Genomic DNA, 15,844 nt, shown 5'->3' on the forward strand with positions numbered 1-15,844 from the left:
GGGCAATATTACTCTCCCACTGTTTTTTTATGTTTTTTTTTTTTTTCAGGGAGACTTTAGAAACCCAATAATATTAAAAAAAACAAAAAAATAAATAGGCTTTGTATGGGCCACTGAATGAGAGATGGCACACACAGGAGTGGCACACAAGCCCTGACTGAGGCCAATATTTTTCTCCCACTGATTGATGTAGTGTTTTTGTGTTGAGGTAGATTTTAGAACACAAATCTAGGAAAAAAATAAATAGGCTTTCTATGGCCCACAATTAGAGAGAGAGAGGTGGCACACCCAGGAGTCAAGACTGGCACACAAGCTGAAAGGGCAATATTACTCTCCCACTGTTTTTTTATGTATTTTTTTTTTTCAGGGAGACTTTAGAAACCAAATAATATTAAAAAAAGCAAAAAAATAAATAGGCTTTCTATGGCCCACAATTAGAGAGAGAGAGGTGGCACACCCAGGAGTCAAGACTGGCACACAAGCTGAAAGGGCAATATTACTCTCCCACTGTTTTTTTATGTATTTTTTTTTTTCACGGAGACTTTAGAAACCCAATAATATTAAAAAAAACAAAAAAATAAATAGGCTTTCTATGGCCCACAATTAGAGAGAGAGAGGTGGCACACCCAGGAGTCAAGACTGGCACACAAGCTGAAAGGGCAATATTACTCTCCCACTGTTTTTTTATGTATTTTTTTTTTTCAGGGAGACTTTAGAAACCCAATAATATTAAAAAAAGCAAAAAATAAATAGGCTTTCTATGGCCCACAATTAGAGAGAGAGAGGTGGCACACCCAGGAGTCAAGACTGGCACACAAGCTGAAAGGGCAATATTACTCTCCCACTGTTTTTTTATGTTTTTTTTTTTTTCAGGGAGACTTTAGAAACCCAATAATATTAAAAAAAACAAAAAAATAAATAGGCTTTGTATGGGCCACTGAATGAGAGATGGCACACACAGGAGTGGCACACAAGCCCTGACTGAGGCCAATATTTTTCTCCCACTGATTGATGTAGTGTTTTTGTGTTGAGGTAGATTTTAGAACACAAATCTAGGAAAAAAATAAATAGGCTTTCTATGGCCCACAATTAGAGAGAGAGAGGTGGCACACCCAGGAGTCAAGACTGGCACACAAGCTGAAAGGGCAATATTACTCTCCCACTGTTTTTTTATGTATTTTTTTTTTTCACGGAGACTTTAGAAACCCAATAATATAAAAAAAAACAAAAAACTAAATAGGCTTTCTATGGCCCACAATTAGAGAGAGAGAGGTGGCACACCCAGGAGTCAAGACTGGCACACAAGCTGAAAGGGCAATATTACTCTCCCACTGTTTTTTTATGTTTTTTTTTTTTTTTCAGGGAGACTTTAGAAACCCAATAATATTAAAAAAAGCAAAAAATAAATAGGCTTTCTATGGCCCACAATTAGAGAGAGAGAGGTGGCACACCCAGGAGTCAAGACTGGCACACAAGCTGAAAGGGCAATATTACTCTCCCACTGTTTTTTTATGTTTTTTTTTTTTTTTTCAGGGAGACTTTAGAAACCCAATAATATTAAAAAAAGCAAAAAATAAATAGGCTTTCTATGGCCCACAATTAGAGAGAGAGAGGTGGCACACCCAGGAGTCAAGACTGGCACACAAGCTGAAAGGGCAATATTACTCTCCCACTGTTTTTTTATGTATTTTTTTTTTCAGGGAGACTTTAGAAACCCAATAATATTAAAAAAAACAAAAACATAAATAGGCTTTGTATGGCCCACTGAATGAGAGATGGCACACACAGGAGTGGCACACAAGCCCTGACTGAGGCCAATATTTTTCTCCCACTGATTGATGTAGTGTTTTTGTGTTGAGGTAGATTTTAGAACACAAATCAAGGAAAAAAATAAATAGGCTTTCTATGGCCCACTCAGTGAGAGATGGCACACACAGGGATGGCACTGTAGCAGAAATGCCAATCTTAATCTTCCACAAAAAAAAAAAAAACAGGGACTGTCCTACAATTACTATCTCCCTGCAGTAATGTAAGCCAGGTATGGCAGGCAGCAATAGGAGTGGACTGATGCACAAATTAAATAAAAAGTGTGGACAAACAAAAAAGATAGCTGTGCAGAAAGGAAGGAACAAGAGGATATGTGCTTTGAAAAAAGCAGTTGGTTTCCACAGTGGCGTACACACAGCAATACTGCTATCACAGAGCCTTCTAGGGCAGCCCAATGAGCTACAGCGCTGAGAGAAAAAAAAAAAAATTAGCTTCCACTGTCCCTGCACACCGAAGGTGGTGTTGGACAGTGGAAATCGCTACAGCACAAGCGGTTTGGTGGTTAGTGGACCCTGCCTAACGCTATCCCTGCTTCTGACGAAGCGGCAGCAACCTCTCCCTAAGCTCAGATCAGCAGCAGTAAGATGGCGGTCGGCGGGAACGCCCCTTTATAGCCCCTGTGACACCGCAGACAGCAAGCCAATCACTGCAATGCCCTTCTCTAAGATGGTGGGGACCAGGACCTATGTCATCACGCTGCCCACACTCTGCGTTCACCTTCATTGGCTGAGAAATGGCGCTTTTCGCGTCATTGAAACGCGACTTTGGCGCGAAAGTCGCGTACCGCATGGCCGACAAGCACAGGGGTCGGATCGGGTTTCATGAGACGCCAACTTAGCCAAAAGTCGGCGACTTTTGAAAATGAACGACCCGTTTCGCTCAACCCTATTTTCCAGTATTGGGACCAGCAGTGATCAGGCCTTTACCTGTCATCCTGTGGACAAATTGATTAATGTTCTTTATGGACATTCTCTTTATAATGATATCTGCATCTGTCACTACGGATAATATAGGAGTTATCTGTAAACTGATTTATCAATTCAAAAATCACGTGCATTAACCCCTTTGTGCACCCTGATGCAGCTCTACATCAGGCAGGTTTTGCCTGTATGGAGCAGGCTCAGGAGCTGTGTCTGCTCCATACACTGCTGATTGAAGCTGTAATACATAGCTGTCAACTGCTATAATAGCAATAACTTAAGCTACTGACAATTTAACTATTTATATGCCGCTGTCAATCACTGACAGTGGCATTTAATTAGTGTGATAGCTGCTGGCCGCCACAACCCACATCCATTGACTCCCAGCCACGCTATCTCGGGGAACCAAATGATTACCATGTGAGTCAGGGACCTGCTGAAAGTCCATGCCAGTCTTCGCTGTCATCTTGGCACTTCTCTAAAGCTCAGCTACAGGGTTTATTCACATGATCATTTAACACAGACAGTACACTGACTAATTTAATTCAACAGTGCTGTTCAGATGACTTTTGTTTCACACAAACTGAGCATCCGTGTGAAAAAAATTGCAAATGCACTATACTCTTCTAAGTCTCGGATAAAAAAAATCGGCTCCCACACAGAACTTCTGTGTAACATACAAATTTTAGGGCTGCATTTCCATTATTTAACAAGGAAACTGTGTCTAATCATATACATTTTTGAATGAAGATGTATGAAAACAGATTGCACAAAGATTTAAAAAATGGAAAAAATAGATGGCACCTGGATGACAAAATGGATGAAAATCAGCTATGTTTTCTGGATTAAAATCGAACAATTTTTCACATGCTCATCTGAGTCTGGCCATAGACTAAGCTTCAAAAGAGACTGCCATTTGTACCATATAATTCAATAGCGTGGCATTGTAGTTAATGGTATAAGAGATCGCAGGTTAAGGTCCCCTAAAAGACTGAAAGATAAAATAAAAAAATGTTTAAAAATCTTCTTTTTCCAGTTATGAAATTAAAAAAATGTAAATAATAATAAATATAATTGTCATCACCTCTTCTATCAAAAAATGATGTAATTGAAAACATATGTTGGATGCAAAATCAAATAAAAAAACAACAGATTTGCAGATTTTCGGATACCACAGTTTCTCAATCGAGTACAATCAAAAGTGAGCAACGTACTGTATGCGCACCAACATGCTACCAATAAAAGTGTCAGCTCCTTATGCAAAAAACAAGGCCTCAAACAGCTTCATTGAAAATTTTAAAAATTACAGAACATATTCACACAAACATTTGTTTTCTTTTGTTTGTTTGTTTGCTTTTTTTTACAAATTTCAGAACTTTATTAAAATATATTATAAAAAAAAACCTACACAAGTTTGATATCGCCATAATTGTACTGACCTAGAGAACCATGTTTTCAGGTTATTTTTGTTGCACAATGAATGATGTAAAATAACGATGCATTAGCAGAATTGTAGTTTTTTCACAACTTGACAACATTTGGATTTTTTCCCATTTTTCAGTTGATGATATAGTAAAATGAATAATTAAAAACGATAAGTAGTCCTGCAAAAAAGTCCTCAACTAGATCAATGGAAAAGTAAAAAAAGTTATGACCACTTGGAAGAAGGAGAGGAGAAATCCAAACCACAAAAAATGAAAAATTGGTGGGTCCCAAAGGTTTTAAACTCCTCAGCTCCCACTAGTGGTGGCTGATGGTAATCAGCATGTTATTCTTTTTACAAGTATTGAATTGCAGAGATTCACTTTAAAGGGACCTATCTTTCTTATCATATCTTTCCACTTTCTTATTAGTGATGGACAAACATGCTCGAATAACTTCTTATCCGAGCATGCTCGGGTGTTATCCAAGTATTTGGGGCGTGCTCGTATATTATGTCCGAGTCCCTGTGGCTGCATGATTTGCAGCTGTTAGACAGCCTGAACATATGTGGGGATTCCCTAACAAACAGGCAATCCCCACATGTGTTCAGACTGTCTAATAGCTGCAAATTATGCAGCCTTGGGGATGCAAGCATAATATACGAGCATGCCCAAGATACTCGGATAACACCCAAGCATGCTTGTGTAAGACGTTATCCGAGCACATTCGCTCATCACTATTCTTATATACTGCAGATTGATGGGAATCCGGATTTTGAGATGTCGAATAATCGCTCAACAAATGGTTATAAGTACATTCCTCAGCAGGCAGAATCCCTGAGTTATTGTATGAGAACTTTCACAAAAGCAGTATACCGGCTAATATATTTTCTAGATGTTGAACAACTAATTGAAATTCTAGAACTCAGACCCCACTAATCTGCAGGACATGTACAGAAGGGAACAGATAATAGTCATACACCATATTTTTCAGACTATAGAATCCATTTTTACCCCCAAAATTTGGGAGGAAAATTGGGTGCATCTTATAGTCCGAAAGTAGTTTACCGGAAGGCATTGGAGAAGGGTCACAAAGGGCAAGGTCACTGTTGCAGGAAGCCGGCAGTGGTAGGAAAGGGGCGATGCTGTGGGTCCTGCTCTGGGAGGAGAAGGTGTCCCATTGGTGAGCTTGATGAAAATGTTGGTGGTGCATGCAGTAGCGGGGTCCTCGCTCTGCAAATTGATCTACTGGCAGTGTGCTTCAGAAAAATTGTCACCTGAAGCAGCGCATGCGCAGAATGTTAGCTCATCAAAGAGCTGAGATCACAATCTGCGCATGCTCCAAATACGGCAGCCATTCTCCAGAAAACAGGTGGATATAAACAGAGTATAAAGTGTCACACTGTTTTTGGTTACTGCCAGGCACAGCTGATCAGTGGTGGTGATGAGTTTTGGACCCCCACCAATGTGACATTGAAGACAAATGCCAACAATATCGTTGCAATGGAAAACCCCTTTAAGGAAGACAGTTCTGATGATAAAATACATGTTTCCATAACAGTTGCACAGGAGTTAAATATGTTTATCTATTCCTGAGAAATGAATTTAATTTTATTTTGAGCTTTCAAAAACTAAGCCAATGACATATCAATGTCACTGCCACTCAGATTGCATGTAATGTGTGTTTTTCATTTCCATATTTAAGATAAGAAAATAAATAAACATTTAAATAAACACAAATAATTTCATTTCATTCGTTGTCAAACAAATGTTTATTTCGCGACAAGCAAATGTGGCTTTTGCCGAGTGTTTACTTTGTAAACCCAGCTCAGCATTGCTCGATGGAAGCCGGTGCCAAGTTTTCATTTCCACTGTGTTTCTTTAGTTGCATTATTTTCTTTTCTATCCATGATGCAAAGTCTGTACAATGACAGTATTTCCTTTTCCACTTGACACTACTGTTAGCAATGATGAATGTTTCCATGTGTTGAAACAGAAGATGAATCAAAATGGAAAGTCTGCTATAAGGACAAAGTTAAATCAGCATTATCTTGTCTCTCCATGCATGTAACATTGAATAATATATCATTCGATTATGAAGTGAAACACTATCATCATTCTTGAGAAAAATAATATATTATTTCATGGAAATGGGATTCTGACTCTATTAAATTGAGCAGTATTTCCAGAACTTCTGTTCCACTTAAGAAGCTCAAACTTTTTGTCTTCTTTTGTTTGTGCTAATGTGAGTAAATATACCCCAAATTAATCCCTTTCTGCCATCAGACATACTATTCCATCCATGTGAGCTGGGACTTACTTCCCATGGACAGAATAGTATGTCATCGCGATCTGCCGTTCACATGGGGGGTGCGCAGCTGGGTGTCAGCTGATTCTCACAGATGACACCCGGCACTAGGTGCCAGGAGCAGTCACAGACAGCTTCCAACACTTCAACCCCCAAAATGCTGCAAACACGATCGTAGTATTCCGGAGCCTTCACATGGGCTGACATCCACTTTGCTTTTGGATCAGAGACCCCGCGGCGTGCCATGGAGACCCGATGTCGTCATGATGACATCTGGGTCTTCAGAGCTGAGAGACTTCCTGTCATGCACAGTGATGATCAGGAAGTCTCACTGGTCAATGTAAATTACATGCAGTGCTGACAGCTTCTGTAGCATGCAGATGCTGCTTCATCTGCATGCTATAGAGGCGATCAGCCAGTAAAAAATCATTGTCCCATAGTGGGACAAAAGGTAAAACATAGAATGAATACAAAAAATAAATAATTGTAAAAATATTGAAAAAAATAATAAAACATAATAGTACAAAAGTCAATATTTATTCTATCACTAAATAAATATTTGAATGAAAAAAATCTAAACAATATTTAGATATAAAATATTTAGATATTTGGTATTGCCGCATCTGTATTGACCCAACTTATAAAAATGTCCCACTAGTTAACCCTTTTAGTGAACACCATAAAAAAAACGCAAAAAACATTGCTTTATCATCATACCACTGAACAAAAAGTGGAGTAACACGTGATCAAAAAGACAGATATAAATTATCATGGTACCCCTGAAAACATCATCTTGTTCCACAAAAAACAAGCCCCCGCACAGCTCCATCAGCAGAAAAATAAAAAAGGTTATAGCTCTTAGAATAAAGAGATGCAAAAATAATTATTTTTTATATAAAATAGTTTTTATTGTATAAAAGTGCCAAAACATAAAACAATATAAATGAGGTATCGCTGTAATCGTACTAACCAGAAGAATAAAACTGCCTTATCAATTTTACCACACATGGAATGGTATAAGTGCCCCCCAAAAAAGAAATTCATGAATTGCTGGTTTTTGTTCATCCTGCTTCCCAAAAATTGGAATAGAAAGCGATCAAAATATGTCATGTGCCCAAAAAAGATACCAATAAAAATGTCAACTCGTCCTGCAAAAAACGAGACCTCAAATGACTCTGTCAGCCAAAATATGAAAAAATTATAGCTCTCAATATATGGCAATGCAAAAACTATTTTTGCAATAAAAACCGTCTTTTAGTGTGTGACAGCAGCCAAACATAAAAACCCGCTATAAGGTCTCTTTCACACGTCCTGATATTTCTGGTATCGGAAATGTCAGTGTCCGTGTGTGTAATACTTGCAGCAAAAGTGTGGCATGTGTGTGCCGCATCAGTACCACACGGATGGGCACCAGGGAAGAAGCTTTACAGTAAGCGCTGTTCCCCAGCGCTGGGTGCTGAACACGGCTCTCATCATTCTCCCCTGCTCTGTCGGTAATAGACGCTTCTCCATTACTAAGCTGTGGGCTTGATGTCACCGGTGACATCAACCCCACAACTATTACCTTATTTGCCACTGCTTCTGGGCAAGTGAGAAGAGCTGGGAAAAGCACCAGAATTGGTGCATCTAACAGATGTGCCCTTTCTGGGCTGCTGTGAGCAGCTATTTTTAGGCTGGGGGGTCAATATCCAAGGTCCCTTACTAGCCTGAGAATACCAGCCCCCAGCTGTGAGCTTTAGCAAGGCTGGTTGTCAAGATGAGGGATCACCCACCGTTTTTTTAAAATTATTTATTTAAATAATTAAAAAATATGGCGTGGGGACCCCTCTATTCTTGATATCCAATTTGCTGAAGCTGGCAGCTGAGGGTTGCAGCACCCAGCTGTGAGTTTTTTCTGGCTGATTATGAAAATAGTGGGGAACCCACGCCATTTTTTTTAAATTACTGTATTTATTTAGAGCACATGAGTAGCAGATGAATACTCTGATCCGCCGCTCCTGCTGTCACTGTTGTTAGCAGAAGCAGGGGTAGGCTGATGGGAGTAATAAACCCATCAGCCACCACCTGTTGTCTCTTTTATTACTTAAATGCAACTCTCATCATTCTCCCCTGCCAGCACTGATCGTCAGCAGAGCAGGGAAGAATGAGGAGAGCCATGTTCAGCACCCGGCGCCGGGGAACAGAGCTTACTGTAACACTTCTTCCTTGGCGCCGATGCGTGTCACATGGATGACATCCATGTGTGTTATGTGTATGCAAGTGTGCGGGACATTATATGGCCTATGCTGACATAAAAAATGGACAAGACAGCGTGTTTTGCCCATGGCACACGGTCCGTGGGAACACACTGACATGTGCACAGACCCATTCAATTAAATAGGCAAATAGCGCTCCGTTCCTCCCGAGTCTCTCCGCATGGCTAAGTAGCACTGTACAGCCACATATGGGGTATTGCCACATTCAGTAGAAATTGTGGAACAAATTTTGTTGCCATTTTTACCCACTTCTTGTGTGAAAATGTAAAATCTTTCGCTAAAACAAAATGTTGGTGGTAAAAATGTAGTTTTTTTGTCCTCACTACCCAATGGTATAGAATTCTCTGACACACCCATGGTGTCAATATAATCACTGCACCCCTAGATGAATTCATTGAGAGGTGTAGTTGGGGTCACTTATGGGGTTCTGCTGTTTTGGCACCTAATGGGCTCTCCCAGTGGGTGATGGGACCTGCAACCCATAACTGTAAAATCTGGCGCTCCTTCCCTTCTGAGCTCTGCCATGCACCCAAACAGTGGTTTATCCCTACATATGGGGCATCCGCATACTCAGAACAAATTGAAAAACAACATTTGGGTCCAATTTCTCCTGTTACCCTTGGGAAAATAAAAAGTTGGGGGCAAAAAATAATTTATGTGAAAAAATATGATTTTTTATTTTTACAGCTCTACATTATAAACTTCTGAAAAGCACTTGGGGATTCAAAGTGCTCACAACATATCTAGCTAGGTTCCTTAGCGGGTCTAGTTTCCAAAATGGTGTCACTTGTGGAAGGTTTCCACTGTTTAGGCACATCAGGAACTCTCCAAACACGACATGGCGTCCGATCTCAATTCCAGCCAACTTTGCATTGAAAAGTCAAACGGAGCTCCTTCACCTCCGAGCTCTGCCATGCGCCCAAACAGTAGTTTATCTGCACATATTGGGTATTAGCGTACTCAGGATAAATTGCACAACAACTCTTGTTGTCTAATTTCTCCTGTTACCCTTGGTAAAATAAAAAATATTGGTTTGAATTAAATTGTTTGTGAAAAAAAGTGAAATATTCATTTTTTTAAAAAACATTAAAACCATTTCTGTGAAACACCTGAAGGGTTAATAATCTTCTTGAATTTGATTTTGAGCACATTGATGGGTGCAGTTATTAGAATGGTGTCACTTTTGGGTATTTTCTATCAAATAGACCCCTCAAAAGTGACTTCAAATGTGAAGTGGTCCACTAAAAAAAATAATGTTGTAAAAATGAGAAATCGCTGTTTAAATTTTAACCCTTATAACTTCCTAACAAAAAAAATTTTGGATAAAAAATTGTGCTGATGCAAAGTATCATGTCAACTGTAAATGTATGAGATTTTATTCAATGTGTGTATTGTCCAGATTTTTCGCAACATAATAAACTTTAATACTATATATATATATATATATATATATATATATATATATATATATATATCTTTGGTGAGTGGTGTGTGTGGATACTTGTTATCCATTTTTTAGGTTGTTACATTTTGACACACCCCCTGTCTAAATGCACTTGGGATTCACTCTAGTAGTGAAGGTCCCTATGTATTACTAATATGCTTTTGGACATGTTTGTAGTTATTAACTATTTTCTATTGCATATTTCTCTGTTTTAAGGGCATAAAAATTCAAAATTTACCACTAATATGAAGTACAATTTGTCATGAAAAAACATTCTCACAATCGCCAAGATCCGTTAAAGCGTTCCTGAGTTATTACCTCATAAAGGGACAATGGTCAGAATTGTAAAAATTGGCTTGGTCATTAGCATGCAAACCACCCTCGGAGGTAAAGGGGTTAAAAATATAATTTTGACCTGAAAACACGACATCATTTTTGAAAACAGAAACAACAGGTTTTTTTTAACTGAAGGTGCTTCAGGAATCTTTCTTTTACTCTGGTGTTTTGTACATCTGAAGCAGCTTCTTTTACGTGATGTGCACAATGCATTTGTTTTTCTGGAAGCGTTTTTTTTGCCATCCGTTTTTGTTGGTTTTGCAGTGGCTTTGCTGTCAGCATCTTTTTTTTTTAAATTTAATATATTAAATAGTGTCTGATTTGCTGGGCATATGCTTCCTATTTTTAACATTTATTAAGAGCTTTTTAAAGTGGGTGATATGCAGAATCTGCCTGAAAAAGATGTCCTTAGTGCACATATCCAGAGTGGTTTATGGTAGTTTCCCACAAGTTTTTCAAAGTTTTAGACTTTAGTTTTAGAGCTTTTTTTATACTGTTTTTCAAGCATTTTTGGGTGTCTATTTTTCTGGAATTTTCCAGGGTATTTTTTTTAAAGAGGTTGCCCACTACTTTTTCATTAATGACCTAGCCATAGGGTACAAATGCTTCTCAAAAATTAGAATATCATTCAAAATTTATTTTTTTTCAGTCCTTCAACAATAAAAGTTAAGCTAATATATTATATAATATAGAGTCATTACAAACAGAGTCATCTATTTTAAGTGTTTATTTCCTACAATGTTGATGATTATGGCTTACAGCCAATGAAAACCCAAAAGTCATTATCTCAGTAAATTAGAATACTTTATAACACCAGCTTGAAAAATGATTTTAAAATCTGAAACGTTGGCCTACTGAAATGGATGTTCAGTAAATGCACTCAATACTTGGTCGGGGCTCCTTTTGCACCAATTACTGCATCAATGCAGCATGGCATGGAGGCGATCAGCCTGTGGCACTGCTGAGGTGTTATGGAAGCCCAGGTTGCTTTGAAAGCAGCCTTCAGCTCGTCTGCATTGTTGGGTCTGGTGTCTCTCATCTTCCTCTTGACAATACCCTATTGATTCTCTATGAGGTTAAGGTCAGGTGAGTTTGCTGGCCAATTAAGCACACTGATACTGTTGTTTTTAAACCAGGTATTGGTACTTTTGGCAGTGTGGACAGGTGCCAAGTCCTGCCGGAGAATCAAGTTTCCATCTCTAAAAACCTTGTCAGCAGAGGGAATCATGAAGTGCTCTAAAATTTCCTGGTAGACAGCTGCGCTGACTTTGGTCTTGATAAAACACAGAGAACCTACACCAGGAGATGACATCGAGCCTTAAACCATAACTAATTGTGGAAACTTCATAGTAGACCTCAAGCAGCTTGGATTGTGTGCCTCGCCACTCTTCCTCCAGATTCTGGGACCATGATTTCCAAATGAAATGCAAAATTTACTTTCATCTGGAAACAACACCTTGGACCACTGAGCATCAGCCAGTTATTTTTCTCCTTGGCCTAGGTAAGATGCTTCTGGCATTTTCAATTGGTCTTGAGTGGCTTGACACAAGGAATGTGACACCTGTAGCCTATGTCCTGGATACGTCTGTGTGTGGTGGCTCTTGAGGCAATGACTCCAGCAGCAGTTCACTCATTATGAATCTCCCCAAAGTGTTTGAATGACCTTTTCTTAACAATCATTTCAAGGCTGTGGTTATCCCGGTTGCTTGTGCACCTTTTTCTACCACATGTTTTCCTTCCATTCAACTTTCCATTAATATGCTTGGATAGAGCACTCTGTGAACAGCCAGCTTCTTTAGCAATGACCTTTTGTGGTTTACCCTCCTTCTGGATTGTCACTGAATGCCTTCTGGACATCGGTCAAGTCAGCAGTCTTCCCCATTATTGTGGAACCTACTGAAACAAACTAAGGGCCTTTTTTTAAACGCTTAAGAAGCCTTTGCAGGTGTTTTTGTTAATAATTCTAATTTACTGAGATAATGACTTTTGGGTTTCCACTGGCTGTAAGCCATAACATTAACAGAAATAAACACTTGAAATAGATCACTCCGTTTGTAATGACTCTATACATTATATGAGTTTCACTTTTTGTATTGAAGAACTGAAAAAAAAATAACTTTTTGATGATATTCTAATTTTGTGAGAAGCACTTTTAGGTCTCAATGTCTAATTAGCCGGGATCTGACATCCAGCCGATCAGCAGTTATCAATGTTGGCCGCTAGCTGCAAGTACTCATTTGTGGAGCTGGCCATCTTCCGTTAGTGTCCAAGCCTTGATACTACACATATGCCTAATATTGAAATCAATAAAAGGTGGAAGTGTACTACCCTGCTAGCCTTTATCAGAAGACTGCCAGCTGCGCAAGTGAGTATTACCAGCCAGTAGTCGGCGCAGGCTCCGGTAACAGCTGATTAACAGGGTGCTGGGTTTCGGACCCTTGACAATCAGACACTGATGACCTATCCTTTGGATAGGTCATCAATGAAAAAGTACTGAACAACCTCTTTATCTCCATTCCGCAATGATGAAGCCTCTAGTGATTTTTGAAGCAAAATCTCTGATAAATGCTCAAAAATATTCCAGTATGTCTTCCGGATGTCTTTTGAGCCTTCCCACTGACTTCTTTTGCAAAGAATAGTTTTTGTCTAAAGAATGGTCAGGCCATTAGGTCATTTTCTTTTACTACATGGCATTTGTGGAAACTTAAAGCTGTTAAACACTGCTCAAAAGCTTGAACAAATGAACAGCAAGTCATTTTTACATAGATACGGTATGTATATGTTCATTCTTTGGAGCATTTCTTTAGCACTGTTTCAGGCAGTTTTTGCATGAAAGCGCATTAACAAAGTGCCAGAAGAAGACATCTTTTAAAAATATTTTAAAGGCTAAGCTCCCATAGTACTTAGTTGGTGTCTTTTTGATGCTGCAGATTTTCCACAACATTTTTGCACCAATTAGCTAACTAAGATTACTTACATTATTTGTTTTATTAAGCTATTAGTGCTTTTTCATTGTGTTTTTATTGTGTTTTTTCCACTTTTTTTGGTATGTCAAGTTTAAAATGAAAGTTTGCTTTGGAAACTTTCTGTTTTCTTAGTTACTTAGCTTGAATAAACGTAATTTGTAAATTACATGAATTTTACTTAATTTCTGATGCATAAACGCATAAAAGATTCTTTATGCGCTTTGTGTACATAGATTTTCCACATCTCATTTACAGTAAATGTTATGTATTTGAAAATAACTATGTTGGTTAATTTCTGCAGATTGAAGAAGAGCAAGTGGATATGAGATTTGTATAAAATTCATCCGATTTGTTTAAACTGTAAAATACTGCATTTTTCTGCATGCAAATGTGAAGTGGAAAATCTAAGTCCTGTAAATTAAACCTAAGGTTATTGACACTTAGGTTAAGTTTTCACATTGAGTATTTGGTGAGTTTCCTACATTGCATCTTTTCCAAAAAAGTAAACTATGTTACTGTTAAATATTAATTATTAATTATTCTTATTCTCAATTCTGTACTGAACACATTGCCTCTCGCTGACATTACAAAAGCTATTTAAGTATATATAGCTCAGAGTATAAGTTAACACCATATAGAGAGGACAAGTGGTCTGTGGGACATATATATTACGTCTCTTAGGAGGGAGGGGGCTGTCACGTGGGGGTTGTCCTGCCTTCACCATCATTCTCCATGGACGTCAGACAAGTCACAGAAGGAAGGAACAACTGGTAGCCATGATGACTTCAGACTTCACACAGACAGACGGCTTTTACCATTCAGAACTTTGGGAAAGATGTGGAACAAATGCTGATAGGAACAAATGGACAATCTGTTTGTTACTATTTCATCTATTTTATGTTTTGCTGCAATGTGGTTTTTCTGTGCACAATTCAATAAACCACTAAATTTTTTTATGAAAATATCATGACATTTTATCTTTAAGAGTAACGCATCTGGCAAAAAATCCTGATTAAATAAATGTGCAAAATAAGCATATTTAACAGATACATAATTAGTGCAGAAATGGTGCAGAAAATTTGCAACATCATAAACTCACCAAAAGCTCATCACCGGAAAGTAGCCTTGGAAAATTAATGTGCGCCCAATTCATCAAAACATTTTCTCCAGTTTTTTAGCTTAAAGGGACTATGTCAGCACAAAATAACTGTGTTCAAACCAAGTACAGGTGCTCAATGCTCCATGGCGGGACCAATCATTTTTTTACACCTTAATGGTTTCCGGGGGTGACCGTAAATATGTTTATATACACTTGTTTGATTTCCAGGGGTGAGCGTAAATATGTGACTTGCATACACCTGGTCAAATTCCAACTGTTTCCAACCACTTACTGAGTTTTTTGCTAGGAAAGTTCAAGCACCAACAGCAAACATTTCCAACCAGCTGCTGCATTCAGGTGTTGTGTACGAGTCTTAACATTAGACTGTTACAACAAGAGAGCAGTCAGGCATTTATTTTATTTCAACATGCACACTTCAGGAGATAGACAGTTGTGGTTATTTCAGGAAGCCCTCTTTTTGTGGCACACAAGCCTTGATTTCAGGATTTTGGCTTAGTTACAAAATTAAGAAACAGGGGTATTAAAATGCCTTTCTTTTTTTGCAGTGTGTAAAGAATGAAAAAAGTTGGTTATTAGGGTGCTGTTCCTGTAATATATCTTAGATCAATCAATTTACAGTCACACTAACTATGCAGTTCCAGCACCTGCATATCTCACTTCCTTCTTGGGATTATTATTCACACACTGAAATTACCACTCCCATTTTCAACACTGCAGTAGTAGACCACAATTGGGCCTTTCTCTATTCTTATGTGGAATGAGCTGTGTGCTTTGACCTTCCATCCATATGCTGCAAATTCTTAAAATGGGTAAATTAAATGGCGCTGCTTTGTTGGACCCCATCTTTTATATTGGCTTTCATATTCCACACTTGTGCTAAATACCAAGGCATTATTGGGAAGCCCATACAGCCTGATGTCATTATATTACTCTCTTCAGCAGTGCTTGAAATAGCATTTTTTTCTGCAATCCTCGGGAATCGAACGTCAAACTGTAGGAATTTTCAGGAGGTCCTGTGATTTTGAGGAAATGAGGCTAAAGGTCGATTCTCCTCTGATTGAACTGCTCATGTTTGGTGGCAAAATGTCTAAAAATCAAACCAACGGGTTTCCCAAAACAACAAATACTCTAGGTAATTAAGTCTCTATGTATTTTTCTTAGACTTATAATTTATGTTTTGTAGTGCTTTTATTTGGATTATGTAAATGAACTCTGTTCTTGCATATAATCTAATATGTTAAGCAAGA

At 38.4% G+C, this 15,844-nt stretch overlaps 1 long non-coding RNA gene across 1 annotated transcript in view; it reads right to left on the bottom strand.

The window, feature by feature from the left end:
• Positions 1-5,939: 5,939 nt before the first annotated feature.
• LOC143781514 (uncharacterized) overlaps positions 5,940-15,844 on the bottom strand; it is a 70,652-nt gene continuing 60,747 nt past the window's right edge. The window contains exon 3 of the long non-coding RNA XR_013216746.1: positions 5,940-6,189. This is a non-coding gene — a long non-coding RNA (uncharacterized LOC143781514). The remainder of the gene's footprint in view (positions 6,190-15,844) is intronic.

This window comes from Ranitomeya variabilis, chromosome 6 (assembly GCF_051348905.1).
Source record: "Ranitomeya variabilis isolate aRanVar5 chromosome 6, aRanVar5.hap1, whole genome shotgun sequence".
NCBI lineage: Eukaryota > Metazoa > Chordata > Amphibia > Anura > Dendrobatidae > Ranitomeya > Ranitomeya variabilis.